This window comes from Aptenodytes forsteri, unplaced genomic scaffold (genome assembly GCF_000699145.1).
Source record: "Aptenodytes forsteri isolate BGI_AS27 unplaced genomic scaffold, ASM69914v1 Scaffold15, whole genome shotgun sequence".
In the NCBI taxonomy this organism is placed as follows: Eukaryota; Metazoa; Chordata; class Aves; order Sphenisciformes; family Spheniscidae; genus Aptenodytes; species Aptenodytes forsteri.
The window spans coordinates 12,402,486-12,423,523 of NW_008795129.1; the positions used below are offsets into that span (position 1 = coordinate 12,402,486).

At 55.9% G+C, this 21,038-nt stretch overlaps 1 protein-coding gene across 1 annotated transcript in view; it reads left to right on the top strand.

The window, feature by feature from the left end:
- TRIM8 (tripartite motif containing 8) overlaps nt 1–21,038 on the top strand; it is a 30,585-nt gene that overhangs the window by 1,669 nt on the left and 7,878 nt on the right. The gene's annotated exons all lie outside the window — the stretch shown is intronic.

Below are 21,038 nucleotides of genomic sequence, written 5' to 3' on the forward strand. Positions count from 1 at the left end.
GCTGCCACGGGGAGGCAGGGAGGGAAGCAGGGGGTGGCGGGGGGGGGGTACCCGGGGAAAGGGGGTCCATGCCAGGAGGCCTTTAGAGCCGTCCAGCCGTAGGACCTGCGGCCACTTGGGTCTGGGCTGTGTGGGGAAAGGGCGAGGTTCTGGGCTGGGGGGGTTTGGAGGGGTCGTCTCCCTGGTTCCTGCTGGGGTATGCAGCCGTTTGGGGGAAAGCAGAGCAGCCGCCTGTGTCTGAGGTTGAGTTGCCCCAAAATCAGGCTCCCCAGGGGGACAAAACGGCTGCAGACACAGACCCCGTCCATTGTAAGGCCTGTGAATGTCAAACTGCCGGCTCTTCCCACTGCCTCCCTCTGGGGCCGGCGGCCGGTCGTCTCCCTGGTTCCTGCTGGGGTATGCAGCCGTTTGGGGGAAAGCAGAGCAGCCGCCTGTGTCTGAGGTTGAGTTGCCCCAAAATCAGGCTCCCCAGGGGGACAAAACGGCTGCAGACACAGACCCCGTCCATTGTAAGGCCTGTGAATGTCAAACTGCCGGCTCTTCCCACTGCCTCCCTCTGGGGCCGGCGGCCGCCATCCCCTTCCCCCTGGCACTGGGAGAGCTTCGTGTCAGAGACCCATGGCTTCTCACTGGCGGGCATTCGCGCTTGGGGTTTGGCCAAGTAATGGGTATTTTGTTCATGGGCTCAGGGCTGCCCCCCCTCCCTAAAGCAGCATAGGGCGTAGCGCTGGATTTGAGGGAAAGCGAGTCTGTATTTTGCTCGTGGCCAGACCATCTGGCGGGAGCTTTCACCCCTGGCTTCCCACCCTGAAGTTCGTGGTGGGCATTTAACAGCCCTGCGGGCAGCCCTGCCGTGACCCCACCACCACCTTACCCCCCTCCCAGGGCTGCCCCTCTGCTCCTCCTCCGACCTTTCAAAAGAGGCCCGGCGCTTGTCCGCCGAATAAATATTTAACAATGAATTGAATGGTGATTACTGTAAAATGGGGATGATTTCCTGTGTATTTTAATGTTGCCAAAATGAGTCACCATTTAGCAATTAAAAAAAAAAAAAAGAAGTCATAAATAAAAATTGCAGTATAATTACTTTCCAATTGGATGGCCAGGCCTGGGAGGGGGGGGGGCGGCTCTGTGCAGCGAGGAGCCAGCCTGAGCTCACAGGAAGGTTATTTTCCTCTCCAGGCTTTTTGGGGGAAAACCAGAGACCTCCGTGGAGGTGCCAGCAGCTCCGCCACACGCGCTGGAAGGGGAAAGACCCAGCCAGGCTTTTGGAGAAGCGCTTTTCTGCTTCTATTTATAGGGAGTCATTTTGGTCTCCCTCTGCCAGGGTGGGGAGCCATCCTGGGAGGGCTGCACGGGGCTGGGACAGGGCTCGCATGTGCATTTCCTGGGAGCCTTAGCCAGGGACCAAAACTATTTTTCCAGGTCCTTTTCCAGGACACTTTGATCTCATCTATTCCCGCTCTTGCTGCATGTTTTTTTTTTTGTTGTTGCTGCCGTTGTTATGGCTGGATGTTAGCTGCTCCTTGCGGATGCACGCTGCTAATGACCTGGCAGAAAGCTGCCACCGGCTAGGCTGGATTTTGGCCCTGGCTTGAAATTTTAGGATTTGTGGCCAGCCACCGAATGTGTCGGGTGGCTGTATTGTAGAGCTGCAGACTTATTTTATGACCTTGGCCAAATCCCTTGGTACCTCCATTGCCGTGTTATCTTAATTTCCTTTCTCCGCAATGATAAGCTTGTCTCTTCCCGCTGGGCACGTGGCTCGGTTGGGTGCTCGGAGGCTGGGGCAATGGAGGACAGCCCAAAGCTGGGGGATGGTGTGCCCGAAGGATCCCCCCTGCAGTTGAAGCAGTTCCTCTGTGAACCAGCTGGAGCAGGGAAGAGCACCCGGGAAAAATGCCCGGCAGGTTGCCGGCCCTTGCTGCGTGGCCTTGGGCAGGTCTCTGGCTGAAAGCCGCCCCTTGCCAGCCAGCAAGGAAGGTGGCCTCCTCGGCTCCCGAATTAGGGTGCATGCGCTCAGCCGGTGACGGCTTCCCGCCTGCGGGAGCCGGGCCCGGGATTCCTGGCTGCTTGCTCACCCTGCGGCGGTGAGCCGCTGTTGGAGCATCCCGGGGAAGGAGGGCTGGGGCTGGGGGGCGGATGAGTAATGCCGGGCTTGGGAGGTCCGGGGGAGGCCCTGTCGTGAGAGGTTTGTTCCACGCGTGGCTCGCGTTCGGGAAGCCATTAATTGAGAAATGAGTCAAAGTTTGGAGGCTTGGAGCCCTGTCCTTGGTGCGGGGGACTTGGAGTGTGGGGGTGTGCGACGTTGACCCAGTGTGGCGGGGGTGGCCTCCATAGTCTGGAGGAGGGATGGGAGCCTGCAAACACGCTCTCCATAAACTCACCTTTTTTAGCATTTATTACTCTGGCTTTGCTGCCAGCCCACCTTGGAGGGCATCTTACCCCTGGTTACAGTCCGATTTGAAGGGGAAAAGGGGCTCAAAACTCCTTGGGGACAGCATCAGCGCTTTCTCAGCTGGCAACTGGGGCAAGGGAGCTTGTGCTGGGCGAAAGAGGCCAGAGGTGGGTGTCTGTGGAGGGCTTGGTTGAAGCGGAGGCACACGCTTGATGGGTTTGGAGGAAGGGGACAGCTTGGTGTTAGGTGCTGCTCAATCCCGCAGAGCCCTGGCTCGGATGGTTGAACTCCATGGTGCAACCGTAATACAAACAGTAAATAAAATATGTGGTTAATCTTTCTTTCGTGGGCGTATAAAGCGCTTACCTCCCCTTCCCCCCTGTGAGATGTTTTCTCCTTTGTTTCCTGTTTTTGTAGCGCTTAAAGAAGGAGGGGGGGGGGGGAAGCCAACAACCCCCCCTCTTTTTTTTGTTTTTTGCTTTTTCGTTTGTGTCAAGGTCTCAAAACGAAACGTTTTTTCTTTTTTCTTTTTTTTTGTGGCTTAAAAAAAGGGGGGGGGGGGGGGAAGCCAACAACCCACCCTCTTTTTTTTGCTTCTTGTTGTTTCGTTTGTGTCAAGGTCTCAAAATGAAACGTTTTTTCTTCCATCTTTGCCTTTGCTGCCCCAGCCACGTGCCTCCTGCCTGCATGGGGGAACCTGCCATTCCCCTGGCACAGGGGAACCTGCTTCCAAGGTTGAAAAAGAAAGTTGCTCCAGTGTGAGGCTGATGCATTGCCCACCCTCTTTTTTTTGCTTCTTGTTGTTTCGTTTGTGTCAAGGTCTCAAAATGAAACGTTTTTTCTTCCATCTTTGCCTTTGCTGCCCCAGCCACGTGCCTCCTGCCTGCATGGGGGAACCTGCCATTCCCCTGGCACAGGGGAACCTGCTTCCAAGGTTGAAAAAGAAAGTTGCTCCAGTGTGAGGCTGATGCATTGCTTATTTATTATTTTTTTCCATCCAAAAAGGGGAAAAATACATTGCTGGGATTGGAGCACAGATCAGAAGGCAGCAGCCAAAGGAGGGGACTCACTTGCAGGGTATTACTGTGTTTGCCCCATCTTTGTGTGAGGCACAGTTGATTGAGGCCAGGTACGTCAGAGCTTGCTTGGGGATGTCCCAGCTGCCTGTCCTCAGCTGGAGGTGCCACCAGCGGGAAGGGACTTGGGTAGAGGCTCTGCTCCTGCTTCCGTTTTGTTTCAGGGGATGGAGGTAGATTTCCCTCTGACCTAGCTTGCAGCGCATTTTTGGGAAATCGGGAGAAAATCCCTCCACATTCTGAAGATCTCCAGTGATTTTGAACACTAAGAGGGAGGAAGGGTGTTGTGGTGCTGAGACCTGTGGGAAAACATTGGGGATCCTTCTGTGGGCATGTAGGAGCAGCGCCCATTTGGCAAATCCAGGGTGACAGACAGGGACTGGGCTGCTGGGCCCATCTGCTCCTTGGTGGGTTTGGGCTTGCTTTCTTGGCAGCCCCCCAGGTAAGCCCAGCTCAGGTGCTTTTTAAAGTATGGGAGAGAGGAGAGGTGAGCACTTGGTAGGAGCACAGGAAGAGATGAATCCTAAGTCTGTACCAGAAACTCTGGTCCTTTGCCAGTGTTGGCCACCAGCCCCAGTGCAGAGATGGCCCATGCGCTTTTCCTACCTGCCCCAGCTGATTGCTTCTGCGATTCAAAAGCTCTAGGTCTTTAGAGGGAAAATGCCACCAGTTTTTCTTTGCTAGACGACCCTGACACCAGAGATACCTTCCTGTTTGAAACAAGTCCCAGGTTGCATCCCCATGCTGCTGTCTGTGCCAGGGACATTTTGCTGGGACCTAGGGAGCCCCAGTGCTCGGGAGGCTGGGGTCGGCTCCACTGCCAGGCTCCTGGCCTGAGCTGCTGTAGGTTGTTTTACTCTGAAACAGGTTTGGTAACTTGTGATGGGCTGGATTTTTACACGCTTACTTATTTTCCAGATGACTTGTTTATGAGGAGCGCGGCATGCAGCTCACTGGAGGCATTGTGAGCGCAAGTGCCCAAGTGCTCGAGCGTTAATTTAGCTCTCGTGACTGTAGATGGTGTGGGCTGGTGCCTGGCAGGCGTTCCCCATGGCACTCTTTGAACAAACCTGGTCAACAGACAACTTTGGCAGTAGGTCCTATGAAGCTGGAGATGTGCAGATTCTCCCTGTGCCCTCCATCTGAGCTTCCACCAGCACCCCAGAGCTGAACTGCCAGCCCAAGCCAGGGGTTAGGTCAGCCTAACCCAGGTCTCTCCCTCCCCTGGCTTTGCCCATGCTCTGGTTCCTGCCCAGGGGCCTTGGGAGTCCAGCGCCAGGCTCCTAAATGTGACTGATCATTTTGCCCTGGGATGCTGTCAGTTGGTCAAGCTGCCATGATGAGTAATGACTTCTTGGGCCTTGGGCAGTCACAGAAATCCCAGCACCCACCTAGCCTTGCTTTCTAGCTCTATGCCGTTCACCACCATCGATCTGTCAGGCTTTGCTGCACTGTGTTGTCAGGGGCAGCAGGGGATTTCAGTTCAACCGATAGCAGCTTGTGCTGCCCTGGAGAGGTCTCGGGGGGGCTGAGCTGCCCTGCTGCAAACCCGTCTGGGTTTGCTGGCCAAGTGACAGTGGGTATCTTGGCTGTCTCAGATCTTTGGCTGAACTGGGACAGTCTCCTGCCTTCCCAGGGTTTGGATTAAGGGCTTTTCCCTGCTGCTTTCCTGCTAAGCTTGAGCATTTTCCTCGCCCTTAGCCCATCAGGTTGCCAGCAGTTGTTTGCTCTAGACCTGCAGCTGCAAGTCTTCTGTGTAGAGTCAATCTGAGAAGTGACAGCAGAGATGGAGGACACGGGGAGGCAGCCTGGTGGGTTTGGGTGGGAGGGAGGGAGGAGGCTTGCATGGAAGGGACAACTTTGGTAAAGAAGAGGAGTAGGACAGGGGCTGCAGCAGAGAATGCTGTCTTCCCATGGGGGACAATGCTATGTGGACGGGTGCTGGTGAAGAGTGAGGTGGAGGGAGGAGAGAGAAAGAGAGGTTCATCTGAGGACCTTGAGCTGCTTTGCCAGGAACAGCGACAAATTGTAGTCCAGGCTTACCCCTGCAGTCTATAAGGGTTGGATGTTCTTTGCAGGTAGGGATGTCTAGGCACAGCCTTGCCCACCCATGCCAGACAGCCCTGGCCAGAGAGCTTTCTGCCTTGAAGCCCTCCCACAGTGGTGGTTTTGAATGAGCCCCTGAGACGGGGGGTGTCCTGGTCTGGTCTCTGAACCAGGAGGCAGAAGCCCAGCTTTGGCTGGTGATGAGGGCATAATAAACTTAGCCCAGACCCTCGTTTAGTCTAAATCCAACCCGTGATATTTATGTAAGTGTCATGTGGCTGCTGGCATGGAGGTGTGCAGCATGCCGCTCTTCTCAAGCCCGTGAGCATGGCAGAGAGGGAGAAGTAGGAAAGACATGGGCTGCAGTGTGGGACCCTGGACTTTTTTCCACCTCTCAGCCTCGTGCCTTGCACGTGGGAGCCCAGGTGAGCCCTTCAAGGAACACGCGAGTCCCAGGACTGTCCTTCCCTTCTCCTCCCCTCGCTCCAGCAAAGCACTGTCCTCGAGCTCTCCCGCGTGCTCAGCCAAGCCTGGTCCTGCCGGAGGGCGGTCCACAGCTTCTCTGCTGCTCTGGTCTTTGCCTCTGGAGCCAAGGATTTGCCTCTGCTGCCGTCTGAGCAGGGGGAGCAGAAGGGGGGGGCTGGCGAAGCGGGTGGGAGGAGAAGGCAGATTTCCATGTCTCACAAAGGGCACAAGCGATCAGATTCGTGCAACTGCCCAAGAATAAAGAGGCTCTTACAGTGCTGGCTGCCCTGACCTCTCTCCTCTCTGCTCCAGAGGACAGCATGTGACCACACAGGGATTTCTTAGCTGTGCTTCGGAGGGAGGCAGTGGGTTTTCTATCCCCAGATCTGTCTGCAGCTTGCCTTGCTGCACGTTGGCCTATTTTTTGCTCGTTACCTATCTGTTTACTGGAAATCTTGGTACACAGTGGTATTTTCTTCTTTTCTTCTGTTTAATTTCATGTAACTGTTTTGGTGGGTTTTTTTCAATCTGATGCTGAAATGGGGCTGAGAGCAGCAGTGCTTCCACAGCAGGGACAAAAGTAACCAGGAAACACAGGGCAAGAGAGGAGGGATCGACACCGAAACAATGAAATAGCCAAGCAAGGAAAGACTGAATGCTCAATAGCACAAGCCTTTGCAGAAATGCCTGGCTAGTGCAGCATTTTATAATCAGCTTCTGTGCTGGGCTGGCCTGCAACAGTAGTGTGATGGGGGAGGAATGCTTTGAATTAGCTGGATGCCAGAATTAATTCTGTCAGAATTCAAATGTACATGTATGTACAGATTTATAAATAAACACTTGGAGCCGGATTCTGCTTTGCCACGCAGGCTCCGGGGCAGAATCTGGTCTGGCCTGGCTTTTTTTCTTTTAAAAAAATGAAATGCTATGGATCTGGGCTAGGTTCTGGTGACTTTGTCAACTTTCTGCGTTTATCAGCAGCCCGTAGGCTGAAGAGATGCTGGTTTGGTTGGAGTAAGGGGGATGGCTCAGAGGAGTCGGAGCTGCTGAGCTTGCTTGCAGTGGTAGCCAATTTTCTGCAATAAACCTCCATTTGCTGGTAGAGAAGATGAGGCAGATGCTGGGGGACCACTGGAGAGGTGTGGAATGTGCAGGACCGGGGATGTCCTGCCCTTCTCTTTGCTCCATGGAAGAAGGACTGATAGAGGTAGCCACCCCTCCTTTACCCAGGAGAGCTACAGCCAGTGCACTTGGGAATGGGAGGAAGAGATGCCTGGTCCCAAATACGGAGGGAGGGACGGTTATTTACAGGCGTGAGACTCTGGATGCACGCACGAGTTTTTACATATGTCCCCCAGATGAACTTGTGGAAGATGTTCCCAGTCCCAAATCCTTTCTGATAAGGACAGCTTTGGCCTGTTCTCACCAGGGGATTGCGGTTGTCCCTCTTCTGTCTTGTGATTCGCCTGTGATGGTAACATGAGCAAAGTTCCCGGCTCAGAGCAGTGCCCTGCCACTCTGCAGCAGTGCCATCTGTGTAACATGCACTCGAAGTCATCCGTTTGCTGGGACGATGTACCAGAACTGTAAAAAAAAAAAAAAAAAAAAAAAAAAAAAAAAAAAAAAAAAAAAAAAAAATTTAAACATGAATCAATTTAATGTCTCTGTTTCTTCTCTTCCCCCTACCTGTCCTTTCTCAATTCCTTGGTGTGTGGATGTTCTGGGGGGGCCATCTCCTGAGCGAGCTGGGAAGAGCTGAGCTGTGGATGGCTCCAGATGAGGCACTTGGCAGGGAGTGACGTTCCGGATGGCTGTGTCTCTCTGAAATATGAGTAAACGTTGTCAGACCAGCCGACTGTATGATCTGGGGCTCGGGGAGGGCTGATCTGCCCTTTCCTCCTTCCACCCATCCCTCCCTGTGCGGGATCCCCCATTTGCTCGGCATCACCTGGTTCTCCTCTCCCTGCCTGAGTGACCTGGAAGCTTCATCCTAGAGCTGGAGCTTTGGAGAAAGGGAAGGAAAATCCCCCGTATCCTAATGGAGGCAGTGTTTTCCTTCGCTGTACAACAGCTTAATATAAACCCTCATTTGAGCCAGTTATTGTGTGGCTTTAAAACCCTGTCCCCAGGAAACTAGTCTCCCACCCCCTTCCCTCCCAGTTGATCCTGGTCGGTGGAGCCGAGCTCCGGGGTTTGGTGCTCGGCCACACACAGACACAGATCAATCGCACTGGGGGGCAGGTTGATATTTTTGTGGCAATGGTTTTTATTGCTGGTTGCGGTTGTTGTTGGAAAGTCGGGGGGGTTGGTGTGCGCTGTAACGGGCTTGTACGTGTGGCAAGGGGAGAGAGGGTAATGCAATTGCATCCTTCTGCTCATTATCCTCTTGCTAGCGGGGGGGCTGCATCCCTCTCCCCATCCAAATCCACACAGAGCTGCTGGCTCTGCGGTGGGAGCTGGTTTTCCCTGCAGGTGAACTCCTCTGCGCTCAGACAAAGGGCTGGGGGTGCCGGTGCCTCCCTTTGTTCTCCTCCTGTCCTGGTGCACCCGCCTCTGACGGCAAAAAGCCCCTTGAAGCATGCCTCTCAAATGGATGGAGTGGAATAAATGTGCTGCGAGGTCTCTGTCCCCCTTGCAGACCCTTTGGGGATGGGGGGGGTCCGCGCTCCCCCTTCCCTCGGGTACTGTGCTAGCCCCTTAGTGATGGGGGTGGCCGGATCCAGGAGGGAATTACTGCAGCTCTCCTGCTGCAGCTGCACTGTTGTGGCTGGGTGGCTGAGGCCCATGAGCCCTGTTTGGGTCAGAGGTGGTTTGGTTGTAGGGGATGGGGACAGGATCTGCCCCCTATAAGGGCGTGGGAGCACATTTTGGGGTTATTTTCCTGCCTCTGCCTGCTGGCATCCTGCACGGCAGGGCATCCAGACAGGGGACTGGAAATAACACCTTGCGTGTTGTGCGAAGACCACCCCTTGCCAAACGCATCTCCTGAGGGTGTGAGCCCAGCAGGTAAAACCACGGCCTGTCCTCTGGCCAAGGATTTTGTAGCATTTTACTTACAACAGAGGAGAAAAAGGTCAGTTTAATCTCTGCAACAACCTAAAAACTGGGTAGCGAAGTCAGGGTGTTAGGCTAAAGTAGAGATGAGCGGAGGTGCGGGATGTGCTAGGGAGTCGGGAAGTCCGTGGCAGCATGGGGAAGCAATCCTGGAGACTTTGCTGGTTGTGGTACCTTGCCAAACAGTCCCGGCGAGCTGCCCCCACCCAGGCACTTCCTCCCCTGGTCCTCCCCAAGGCTGGCTACTGCTATCATCTATGAACACACATGGTACTAATCTCCATTTATCAAAGTGCTTTTGCAGCAATCTGATAAACAATACCGAGGCGATGAGCAAAAGCTAAACCTTCCTCTACGTGTTAAAACTGCCCACTGGAGCCTTCCTCAGGAAATGTTCCTCCTTCCCAAAATGCAAGGCCCGGCTTTGCAGGGGGGACAGAGAGACAGAGACAGGGACAGAGACAGGAGGCATCCGAAAAGATAACCTTCATGCACACACTGCACCCAGTAACTGTAGACACAGACATTTGAGGAAAACCTTGTGCTTCCCAAAAGGTGGAGGCTGGGAATGTCTGTCAGCCTGGGTGGAAGATGGAGGAAACCAGGGGAGTGGGAACCTGTGGGGAGCAATCCCAGGTGTGTCCTGTCCATGGGGTAGTGATCCCAGGTGTCCTGAATCCAGGCCCTGCCGGCTGCTTTGCATCCATGGAGCCCATCTCTTATTCTGCCTGGCGGAGGGAGCAGGCATTAACGTTTTGAAGGTCAAGCAGAAATCACGAGCTGGTCCTGAGGCGTGGCTGGGGGAGCCAGCAGGTAAGGGGAGAAGCCTGCAGAACCAAGCTAGCAGCCAGGTTTCTTTGTGGGTGCAAGCTCGCCAGGGGATGAGGAGCTGCTGTTGTTCGTCCTTCTGCTCTAGAAAATGGCAGTGCGGTCACAGCTAGAAATGGCTTCTCTGGTTGTACCCTGCACACTGGCGCTGCCCCCTCATCCCTGTGCAGCTCTTGGCACATCCTGTAACTTTTGTGCTTCCACCGCATCCTCTTTAAAAGAGGATAATGAAACTGAAAGGGGGAACCAGCAGGCACTGGAGGCACCTTGGACTGCCAGGCTTGATAAAGCACTGCTGGTCTGCCGGGGACCTGAGGAGCTGGATTTTTGAGTCAGGAGATGAAATGCCAAGTGGGGAGAGGGCGTCTAGCAAAAGCCACCTCATTTGGGGATGGAAACTGAGCCTCGAATATGGCTCGCACGAATTGGCAGGACCGGAGTCGAGCAGAGCAGTTCCCCTGGCTCCCCAGGAGGATAGAGCCGGCCGGGGTCTGAGCTGTCAGGCTCCGATCACCGAGTCAAACCTGGAAGATAAATGATACTTCAGGGGCCTGAGATCAATAATGTCAAAGGCTGGCCCGTAATCGGGCGAGATTAAAAACCAATGACAGTCCTCCTCCTAGGAGCAGAAGTCAGCACGTTGAGGGAGAGCAGCGGGATTTGCTCCTTTATGGTTATTCCCTGGCGGTGCCCACATCCAAAACCCACCTTCCCGGGCTGCCCCCTGCAACATCAGCGATTCCTTCCCCCCTCAATCGACACTGATCAGATCCCGCAGGTCCCCTACGACCAATCCCTCTTCACTGGTCCCCGTGCAGCTGGTCCAGAGTGCTCCTGCCCTTGGGAGAGTGGCTGAGGTGAAGGCAAAGGCAATGCAGCCCGCCAGCCACTTTCGCTGCTGGGGGATGAACTGGGGCCACGGGAGGCAGAGGAGGGGAGGAGAGGCTGAGGCAGGAGGTCACGTCGATGCTGTGGGTACCGTGATGTGCTACGTGTTGTAAAGATGCTCAGCTTTGGGGAGCGCACTGGGGAGAGGAGTTTGGGAAATGAGGGCTGCAGATGACTCTTGACTTTGTCCTGAATATGTTGTTTTTACCTGTATTTATCAATTAACGGGTGCCACAAGTGTTTAGCCACCCATGGGCAGGAGACAGTCAGGTGGGGTGTGTGGTTGTGCACATTTTGGGGGCACTGGCATTCGAGCTTGTCACAGAGGTGGCTTTTCTCCTGGGTGGGCGCTGGGCAGGAGGCTGTGCCCCCTGCGCTCGGCTGGAGTGTGCTTCCCCTGGTCCGCAGCAGCCACAGGCCAGCCGAGGTGGAGAAGATCGAATTGATATATTTGCAAGAGCAAATTAAAATAAACTTGAGTGCCTTTTTTCTGTGCATCCTTAAAGGGGTGCACGCTCCATCGCACCTCCACAGGGCAGGGCCACGCTGGGGCTCCTGTGAAGGGCACTGGGAAATAGGATGTTGCCTCTATTTCCCAAGCGCAAGGGCAATTAAAGGAGAAGGGGCAGTGCCACCTCCTGCCGCTGCCCCTTGTGCACACACAGGGAGCTGGAGATGCTGCTTGCCTTTGCCCCGGGCTCCTCTTCCCCTTCCTCCCTGCTCCTCCACCCCTTCCCCGCCAGGAAGCCTGGCCTTTGTGTGAAGTGATGCCTCCTGACATCAGCTGGGTGCCGCGATTTCCTCCGCAGTGGGGAGGGTGAGCGGGCAAGGAGAGGGGTGCCATGCTCCCCAAGGGGTGACATACGGTCCTGGCCTTGCTGGAGCGTGGGGTGGCAGCACTCAGGGGGAAGCTGCGTGCCTGGCCAGGATGCTGTGGGAGGGTGGTTGCCCCCAGCCCTGCCAGTGTGGTGGTTCAGCAGAGCTTTGCCTGCTTGTGCTGCTCTGCCTGAAAGTACCGTGCCGGTGCATTGCTTCTTGCTGCCTGTGACTCTGATTGCTTTGGTGGCATCTTTATTTGACCGCTCCAGGGATGCAGTATTGGGGTCTATATAGCTGAAGCTTGGGCAGTGCCGGCTGCGGGGTCTTGCTCGAGAGTCAGTGGCCCAGCGCCACGCAGCAGAAGCGGAGGGGCTCACAGCAAGGCAGGAGCAGAGCTGACGTCTCCTGCGGCCCAGGGCTGCACCTGAGCTCTGGGAGCATCTTGCTGTCCATGCAGACACGTCGCTTCAGCAAGGGCAGGGCACAGCTTGGCTGCGAGGGGATTTGCAGGGTGCGGGCTCTTGGCTGCTCCTTGGAAAGGGGCTAATGCAACACATGGGAATTGGCCAAGTGCCTGCCAACAAGAAGCCGCGGCTGGCACCTTGCCAGGAGTTGGGGGCCTCGCATCTCTTTAATTTGAGACGTGTTTACTGGCGGATGGCGTTTTGCAGCTGGCTGGCTGGAAACTACAGGTCCCAGCATGCTCCCTCGCATGTCGCCCGGCTGCTGAGCTCCGGCGGGAGCGTGGTACCACGGGGGTCACAGTCTTGGTGCCCGCCGCTGTGGGGGTTTTGCTGCCGCAGAGAAGGGCTCTGGTTCAGCGTTGCTGGGCAGAGCCAGGCTGTGAGACACAGGGCTGGTCTCTGCCTCCTGCTTTCTTATCCTCCCGCCACCCACTTGCTCGATGCAAGACCAGGTTAGCCTTTTCATGTCACCAGGCTGGGGAAGGGATCTGGTCCTATTCTTACTCATTTGCAACGTAAATATTTTGGTCCCAAGTACGTTGCTGGGAGCTGGGTGTCATGTTGAGGAGCGTGATTCATTCATGCTGTTGCTGCTCGGAGCACAATGAGGCAGCCTTGGGACTGGTCCCAAAGATTTCCTGTGATCGCAGCTGGTGGGGAATTTGGGACGTCACGTTTGACTAAGTCAGAGCCCTCTTTGCGCGATTCCTGCAAGCCAGAAGTACTGCGCTGTGCCCAGCATGGTCAGGACTTGCCACCCCCAAAAATGTGGTGGGTGCGGGTGGCTTGCGTTTCCAGAGGGAGGAAGAACGGAGAGCAAGGCTGAGCTCTGGCCCTTGCCTTCCCCAGCTGTTGCCATGCGGAAAAGGTTGCAGGGTGTAGGGCTTTGTGCTTGGTCCAGACAGCCTAACAAATAAAGGTACAAAGTGATGCAAGTTCAAAACCTGCTGCACATCGAGTCTCGGAGGGGGCCCCGGCAGAGTTTCCTCAGTGGGACCAGCATCGCACAAGCATCCGTGTGTGTTTTAGAGGGACATGGGACAACCCGAGGCGGGACACTGGGCGGATGGGCGGGAGCACTGGAAGATGCCTCTCCCTCCGATGCTCTGCTGCCAGAAGGGACCTTTGCACCCCCAGTTTGGTCACCGGCACAGGAGGGGAGGCACCGCTGCACCCTCCACCCCAGGGCTGGCTCACTCCGTCCCCCTGCGCATCGCTTCATCCTCCCCACGCCGCTGAGAGCCAGGTGTGGGCTATGCAGCGCCCAGATTCGTTCTGGCATCCTTCGTTAGACGGTGTTTGTTCATGCTGCATTTTTCTTTTTGCTGGCTTGTTTGGACACGCACTGGTACATTCACGGCACTCAGGCAGTAATGTGAGTCTCTCTCCCATTAGGAAAGGGGCCAGGATTTGGGGGGGCCAGGAGGGTGGCTTAAGCAGTAGTTTCTGAGATATTTCCTTCTGCCGCCACACCCTGCGTGAAAGAGCAATATCCGCAGCTTCAGCTGCTATCGCAAGGCTCCGAACGTCTCCCTTTTAATATAGATTGGTATCATTTTGCATTTTAAAGTAAAAACACGCTGCAAGCTGCAGACAGCTGTCGGTTGGCAGCTTTGTTTGAACATCTGGTATTGCTGGGCTGCTGTTCAGCGCGATCTAACTATGGGATTCATAAAGATTATAATCCGGACTTTCAGATTCTCAACAGCCGCCTCATGAAAAAAATGGGGGAGAGAGAAAACCCAGTGGGGAGGCGGCTGAGGGGTCCTCGGCGTTCAGCAGGTCGTGGTTGTGGTCTGTCCCCTCTTGGGTGCAGAGTGGCTGATGGGCTCGCTGTGTGTTGCCTTGGCTGCCCGCAGGTGCTGATGGGCTGCTTCCAGCCTGCAAAATGCTGGGCGTAGGGGAGCTGTAGAAGTGCAAAGTCCTCTTTTTTTTTTCTCTGCGCTCCCCCCTTTTTATTTTTTCCAGCTTGTGTGCTGAATCCTATTGAGTCTCATACTCCTCTGGGTGGTGTCTGGTGCTGGCGAGCTGAAGCAGCAGATTCTGCTGTGGCTTTGGGTAGATGTTTGTAACAGTTGTCTGCAGCAGCAAGACTTGGTTTCTTTTTCTTTAAAGTGATGGAGGAGCCAAGGCTCAGAGTAAACATCTCGGCATGTCAAAACCTCGTTTCCAAGAGAAATTGAGTCCCCTTTTCTTCTCAACCAAAAGGTTGAGATAGCCACCTCTGTAAGCCCCATCCGTCCCTCTGTGAGTCAGGCACCTTCCTTGACACCTTTGAGAATTAAGCAGCCTCTAAGCCCCTAACGGGTTTTATAAATCTTGTTAGTTGATCTGCATTTTTGCAAAGCTATTTGAATCCAGCCTATTGGCACATAAGTCACCTTGACTTTCCGCGAGGCTTTGACTCCCAACTCACTTTCAGGCTCCATTTGTCAGTTGGAGGTGCACAAAAAACGTCCCCCCTTATCTTTATTAGAAAAAAAAAAAAGCTGCCTGGAGAAATCTAGCTGCGCTCTAGTTGGTGCAAGCCAGTAATAGAGGTGCATATAAACCTGTTCTGCCCTTGTTTGTGTTGATTTAACTTACCAGTACAAATTAAAATAGCCTTGAGCGGTTGGAAGTTTAACTAGATCAGTTGGGAGGAAAAAAAATAAAATCATGGCCTTTAAATCAAAGCAGGGTTTTCTTTCTAGTGCTGCCCTGAGCCCAGAGAAGAGCTTTGTGCTGCCCATGCAGCCAGACCCCTGTCTCTGGGTCACCAAACGAGACGCTGATGGGGCACATGGCTGCTGGTTGTTGCCTTTGCACTTATTGGTGGCCTCGTGGCTGGGACGTGTGGGTGCACACAGGTATCGCTGCGGCTGCTCTGCTCCTCGCTGGTATCTGGGTTCCCTCAAAAACCTGCTTGTGCATCCAGATCCTCGGGCGGGCTCCCTCCGGAGCAGAAATTAGAAATAATGGGGGTAGGAAGCCGAAGGGGCTGTTGTTCAGAGCTCAGGTCTTCCCGTGGCAGGGCTGAGCCATGGCGGGTGCAGAGCGGAGGTCTTTGGGCAGGGGAGAGGCAGCTCAGCCTGCAATGGGAGGAAGGGTGGAAGAGGCTGGCTGTGTTTCACCCCTGCAGGGAGAAAGCTCTGAGATCACACAGGCCAGCTGGATCTTGAATCCAAGATGTTTATTTGGAAGAGGGAGTGAGGGTTTCTCAATTTTGCAGGGGCTGCAGATGGGGGTAGGTTTGCTGCCAAGCATGGGAGTGGGTCTTTGAAGGATGGCTGCTTTTGAAGGCAAGGCATCCCGCCAGCCGCAGTTTGGGGATGACTGGCCGGGACCCTGAGATTGCAGCACGTTGGGAAGATCTTGGGATTCAACAGAGCTAGATGAGGCTGGGACAACAGCAGATTGAGGCGGGATTGGGGGGTGCTGCCAAAGCCTGTTTATTTTTTTGTGGGGGTTATGGAAGGAGCGACTCACAGATGATACGTCAGAGCAATAGGGCTTGTATGAGGAGCAGGATTTTGTGATTCGACTGAGTTTCAGCACTGAACGACCTCCCCTTTCTGCCCAGACTGCCACCACTAGAGCTGGCAGAGTGCTTGTGAGAGCCAGTTTGGGGAGATGATCCAGCTGAAAAGAGACTGCTTTTTTTTACTGGCTTAATTTTTCAGTTGGATCCATGGTCAGGCAGGGGTAGATGTATGAAAACAGAGATAGAAGAGGGAGAAAAGGAGGTTAGGGCCTCTGTAACGTACATGTAAATTGATTGAAACATTCAAGAAACCACAAACATAGAGCGTGCCGAAAGTGGAAAGGGCAGGACTTCTTACATGATCTCTTAGGCTCCGAAAAACTGTGAAATCTGGTAAATCCCAGTCAGTGTAGCTGCAGGGCCCAGATTTTATTTTCTGGCATGGCGGGGAGGAAGCACAAGGCGATGTTGGTCATCGGGGCCAGATGTGCGCCAGGTGTTGGTGTCAGTCTGAGGTCCCAAGTGGCTAGAAATGGTTGCTCAAGGCGTTTGGGTCTAGGTTTCTGAAACTTCCTGGGATGTTGCAAACCCCTGCGCTTTCCCGGAGTGCCCCAGCAATGCCCCGATGCCGGTGCTCCAGAACTGGTTGCTCAAAGGGCGTTTGGTGCTGGGTCGTGCTGGGCAGGGCGGGCTTGTGCCACGGTCTGCAGCTGGAGCCCCGTGCCAGAGACGGCTCAGCAGCAAGGTGAATTTTGGCACTGATTTATAAGCAGCCCCAAACTAGGACATTTTCCCCCTAAAACCGAAAGGAAAAAACCTCCTCCCTCGCATCCCTGGTGGCAGAGAAGATGCGGATCTTGTCCTTCATAAACACGGAGCCAAGCCCTGTGACTCCTCCTGGCTCTCCTTTGCTCCCAGGCGAAGGCGGCCTGGACTGTCCTCCCTCCTGAAAGCTGGCTGGGGAGGGCTGCTGGCCGGTGTCCGTGCCCAGGCCTGGGCGGGGATCTTCTCTCCCTCCCTTCCCAGCCGAGAGAAAAAAGATTTCTTGAGCTCCTCGCTGCCCTGAGGGCCTGGTCGCGCCTGCAGCTGCAGCCCCAGCAGCTCTCAGAGCCGGTCTGTTCGTCTTGCTCCTGCACCACCCAAAAGCATCTGCTGTCCCTGTGCCGCCGGGACACAGCACGGGAGCACATTTTCCCTGGCTGGGTGCGTCTCTCCTGGCAGATCCGGGACAGGAGGCGGCTGCGCTGGCCAAAGGCACAGGCATCACCGAGGCTCATCTTTGTCCTGTGGAGCCGGTGGCATCAGTCGGAACTCACCTGGCTGCACTCTTGGTGTGCAAACCAGCTCCTCCGTCCCCATATTCATCTTCCTGGCATGTTTCCAGCTCCTTTCTTCCTCTCCTCCCCGTGCTGTGAGCGAGGCTTGAGCCTCAGGTCTGGCGGAGGCAGTTCACCCTGCTTTCACTGCCTCTTGCTGGGCTTTGTACGGGGGCAGCTCGTCCGACGCTGGCCCATGATCAGCATGGCCTTGTTCCTACCCTCCAACACACCGCAAAAGTGGCTTCGGTGTTCAGGGCCCCTCTGTTTTCAGGGGCACATCGCCCATACTGAGCACCCCGTATCCGGAAGGCTCCTGCCTCCAGAACTTGTGGGGCTGCTGGCACAGAGGGGATGCTTCTGCAGCCGCTGGCCTTGTCTCCCTGCTCCTTAACCTCCCTTATCCCCCTTTTCCCCTTGAAGCAGATCTTCGTTCCTGCTCAGAGGACACTGACAGCAGTGGCAGCCGGGCCATGGCTTGAAGTTGGGGTCTGAAAACTGCAGGTAGAGCCCCAGCCTCCTTCCCCTGTTTGTGCGAGAGGCACAGCCACAAGTAACCCCCGCGGCAGCGGGGAGCAGGGGGGGACACAGAGGCCCGGGGAGGCAAATTAACATCCTCAAGGTCCTTCTGAAGGTCACTTTCCGATGGAGAATAGGTCCCCGTTTCCTGGCCTCCAGAAATCCCGCTGCTGGCCTCACGCAACACAATGCCTCGTATTTTCCCCTTACTAACGAGTTCTTCCTTTCTGCCGGGTGTAAACAAGGGGAAGAGCTGTCCTGGGCTGCGGGCACCGGCACAGCCCTGCAGCAGTCTGGGGTCTGCTGGTACAAGGCCGTGCGGAGGAGCAGAGGAGTGTGGTCTGCCATGCCTGCTGTCCCGGGGTGCCGCAGGGACAAGGGCTGACCTGAATACCACTGAGCAGCCGTGAGTCGTGGCTTGGGGGAAGCATCCAGCTGCTGTGTCCCATGCCCTGTGCCGGCGCGGGCACCGGAGGTGGGACATGGGGCTTTGCATCTGGGGTAGCCAATGGAGGTGGGACATGGGGCTTAGCCTGATGGTTTCTCCTCCCTGGCGTGCTGGGGAAGGCTCGGAGACCAGGCAGTGCCTCGCAGGGATATGGGGACAGGCAGGAGGCATCTCCACCCACCCCGGTGTGAGAACAGGGCAGAGAGCCACTCTTGTGAGAGGCACCCCGCATCCTGTTCCCCCAAGCTGGCACTGGATGTTTGGCCTCCAGCCCTTTTCTATGAAGCGCCAGCTCTCCTGGTGCTCGGGGGGTTCCTTGGCGCTAGCAAGGGGTCTCTGATGGCTGTGCACTGCGTGGCTGCTGCTCTCATCCCTTCCTAGCAAGGGCAGCTATTAATATCCTGGAGGCTGTTCCCTTCCCCTCTTTCTTCCCCTGCTGGGGATAGACCAGCCCGATCTCTGCGCAGGCAGCACCGTGAGAAATGCCAAACCCCGGAGCAGCATGTGTGTGCTCCAGGCTGGCCGGGGGAGGCGAGGCCTCTTGCTCTGGCCCGAGACCTCCCCTCCTGCCTGGTGCTTACTGTAAATGTGTGCAAGATGAAACCCCAACCAGAAAACATTTCCTTCCTGTCCTTGTAAGCGGATCAGCCTCCTATGAGTGCCGTGGGGGCTGCGGGGAGTTTGAAAGAGCTGCTTTTGCCTGGGTCTGGTTACCAGGGGACCATGGGGGGTGGTGGGAAGGATGCTCCAGGGGGTTTGGGCTGTGGGGATGGGTCCCCTCGGGCTGCAGTGGTGCAGGATCTCATGGTTTGAGATCCTGTTTTTTTGGGGCACGGGGGTGCCGTGCCCCAGAGCCATGCAGTGTCAAGGCGCCGGTGTGTTGGCAGGTGGGGGGACGCTTTGAGGAGGGATGAGAATAGCTCGTCGCGTGGGTTTTTCTCAGAAAACGGCCAGCTGACGGCTGCTGGGGTGAGGAGCAGGAAGCCTGCGAGTGGGAGGTGTGGGGAGGCAAAAGGTTGTGCTCGCCTCCTCGGTCCAGGGCTCTCAGTGCATTAAAATTCAGTCGCTGTGACTTCAGGCTCATCTCCAGCAATGTGCCGGGACGCGGGTCTCAATGGGGGCCCTTGATCCCGGTCCCTGGGCTGAGCTGCAGGTGTCTGGAGCCATTCCCGCGACAGGCATCTGCCCTTCGTGGCTTCCTCACTCCGGTTCCACCTTCCTCCTCCTCGCCCTTTCTCCCCCTCGTGCTCCGAGCTGCTCCCTCCGTTCTGGCTTTCCGGTGGCTGCAAACAATGTCCTTATTCACTCGGCGGCTAGGATTTGGCGGCAAGGGGAAGGCCTGGGCGCAGAGAAGGAAGGAGGGAGGCAGAGAAGCGAGCGCGCCTGTCCTGGGCCAGCCGTCCAGCTGCGGCTAAAGGCACTCTGGTGCAGTCTGGCTCTCTGCTCCTCCTGGTTTCCTATGGGAACAAGGGCTGTGTCCTCTTGTGGTTTGTCCACCTGCCCTCCTCTAGTACCCACCAAACCCGCGGCCGGTTTCAGCCCAGTTTATTGGGAATTAGCATCCTGCAAGCGTCCTGCAGGTTGGTGTGCAGGGATGCGGTTGCTCTTGCCAGGGGAACAGCCCTGAAGGATGCACAACCCTTATTAGACATCAGAGAAGCTGCATGGGCTTCATTTCCCCCGTGAGCACAGTAAGGCTTTTCACTGCTCCCACTCTCATTTGAAACCAGAGCTGCTCGGCGGGTCGTGGGGCACCTGTCTGGCTTTGGTGAAGCTGCCGGGCTCCTTCCTGATCCCACTGGGAGTTGGGCAGGGACTGGTGAGTGCTTGAGCCCCTGGGGAAGGGGCTCTGCAGGCTCTCCCCTGCTGGCTCTTCCCGGGAGGCACGTGGGGACCCTGGCCATCCTCAGAGCAGGCAAAACCTTGGGGCATGTCGTGGCATTTTGCTGCCCCGGTGCCAACCCCAGGGCCACAGGCTGCTGGGGGCTTCAAAGTGGGGACGAGGGGAGTGCTGGGCTCCAGGCGGGGCAGGGGCATAATCCACCATGATCACGGGCTCAGCAGCGACCGCAGACTTAGACCTGTCCTTTGGGAGAGGACAGTGGTGAGACCAGCCTGAAACAAGCCAGGGAGACATCTTGCCCACAGATTTCTCCCTGCCTGGGAGGTCTCGGGTGGGTGTGAGCTCCTTCCCACACCCCGGTGCCCCCCTTTGCAGTGGCGGGTTGCCTGGCCGGCTGAGCTGGACCCGTGCATGTAACACAGCTGACGCTTGCAGTGCTGCAGCTCTATAATGACTCTCGGATGAAGAGCCCAGATGCCCTGTATCGTCCGAGCTGTTAAACTCTTTATTGCCATCTTTCTGTCTTGTGGCTGCAGGCATTTAATCTTGCAGAAGTTCTGCTATGTCGGGGCAACCCTGTCCCCCGGCAGATGTGTCCCCGTCCTCTGCCTGGGTGGTGGACGTGTCCCACACTGGAGCGGCCGCTGGGAGCTGGGGCCAGTGCAGAGCTGCCCACGTGCAGGTTCGGGGGGATGGACTGGGAGGTGCAGTAAGGTGTACGCGTGGCGAGGGTGGTTTCCCTGGCGGTGGTTTCCTCCCAGCAAGTGCTGGGCAGATAGTGATGGTCAGCAAGCCTTTCACCCGGCACGATCCCACAGGGACCAGCTGTGCGCATCCTCCCTGGAATGAGACCTTGCAGCGCTTGCTTTGCTTCCCGCAGAGATAGCCCTCCAAGTAGCATTTCTCTCCCAGTGCGTGACCTCGGTACCCCGAACCCACCGGACTTGCCACGATTGCTCCCCGGGTTGCACCCTGCTCCGCCAGCGGTGGGGCTCCTGATCAGTGAGCAAAGGATAACCTCCGCTCGTTTCTCCTTCCACCTTCGGCAGTCCTGCTCCTGCGTGGGGCTGATGCCCACGGCGTGTTTGCAGAGAGCCCCGCTAACCTCCTCTTAGGGCTCAGCCTTTTTCTGCCCCCCCTTTATTTTTTTCCATGAGGAGGGGGGAAGATTACATGCAACTCCAGCAGAATAAACTGGTGTCCAGCAACTAGCCACATCTTGCTGTGGCCTGCAGGGTTGGGGTGGACCAGCCACTTACCCTGGCCACAGATTAGCATGTTAATTAATTAGATGAGTTCATTCTCAGCTGGTGTTGGAATACAGAGCATTTTTGGTGGCCGTTTCGCAAACTGGTGGTGTGTCTCGGAAAAGACAAACTGGGATCACAGAGTTGCTTGGAGCCCGGGAAGG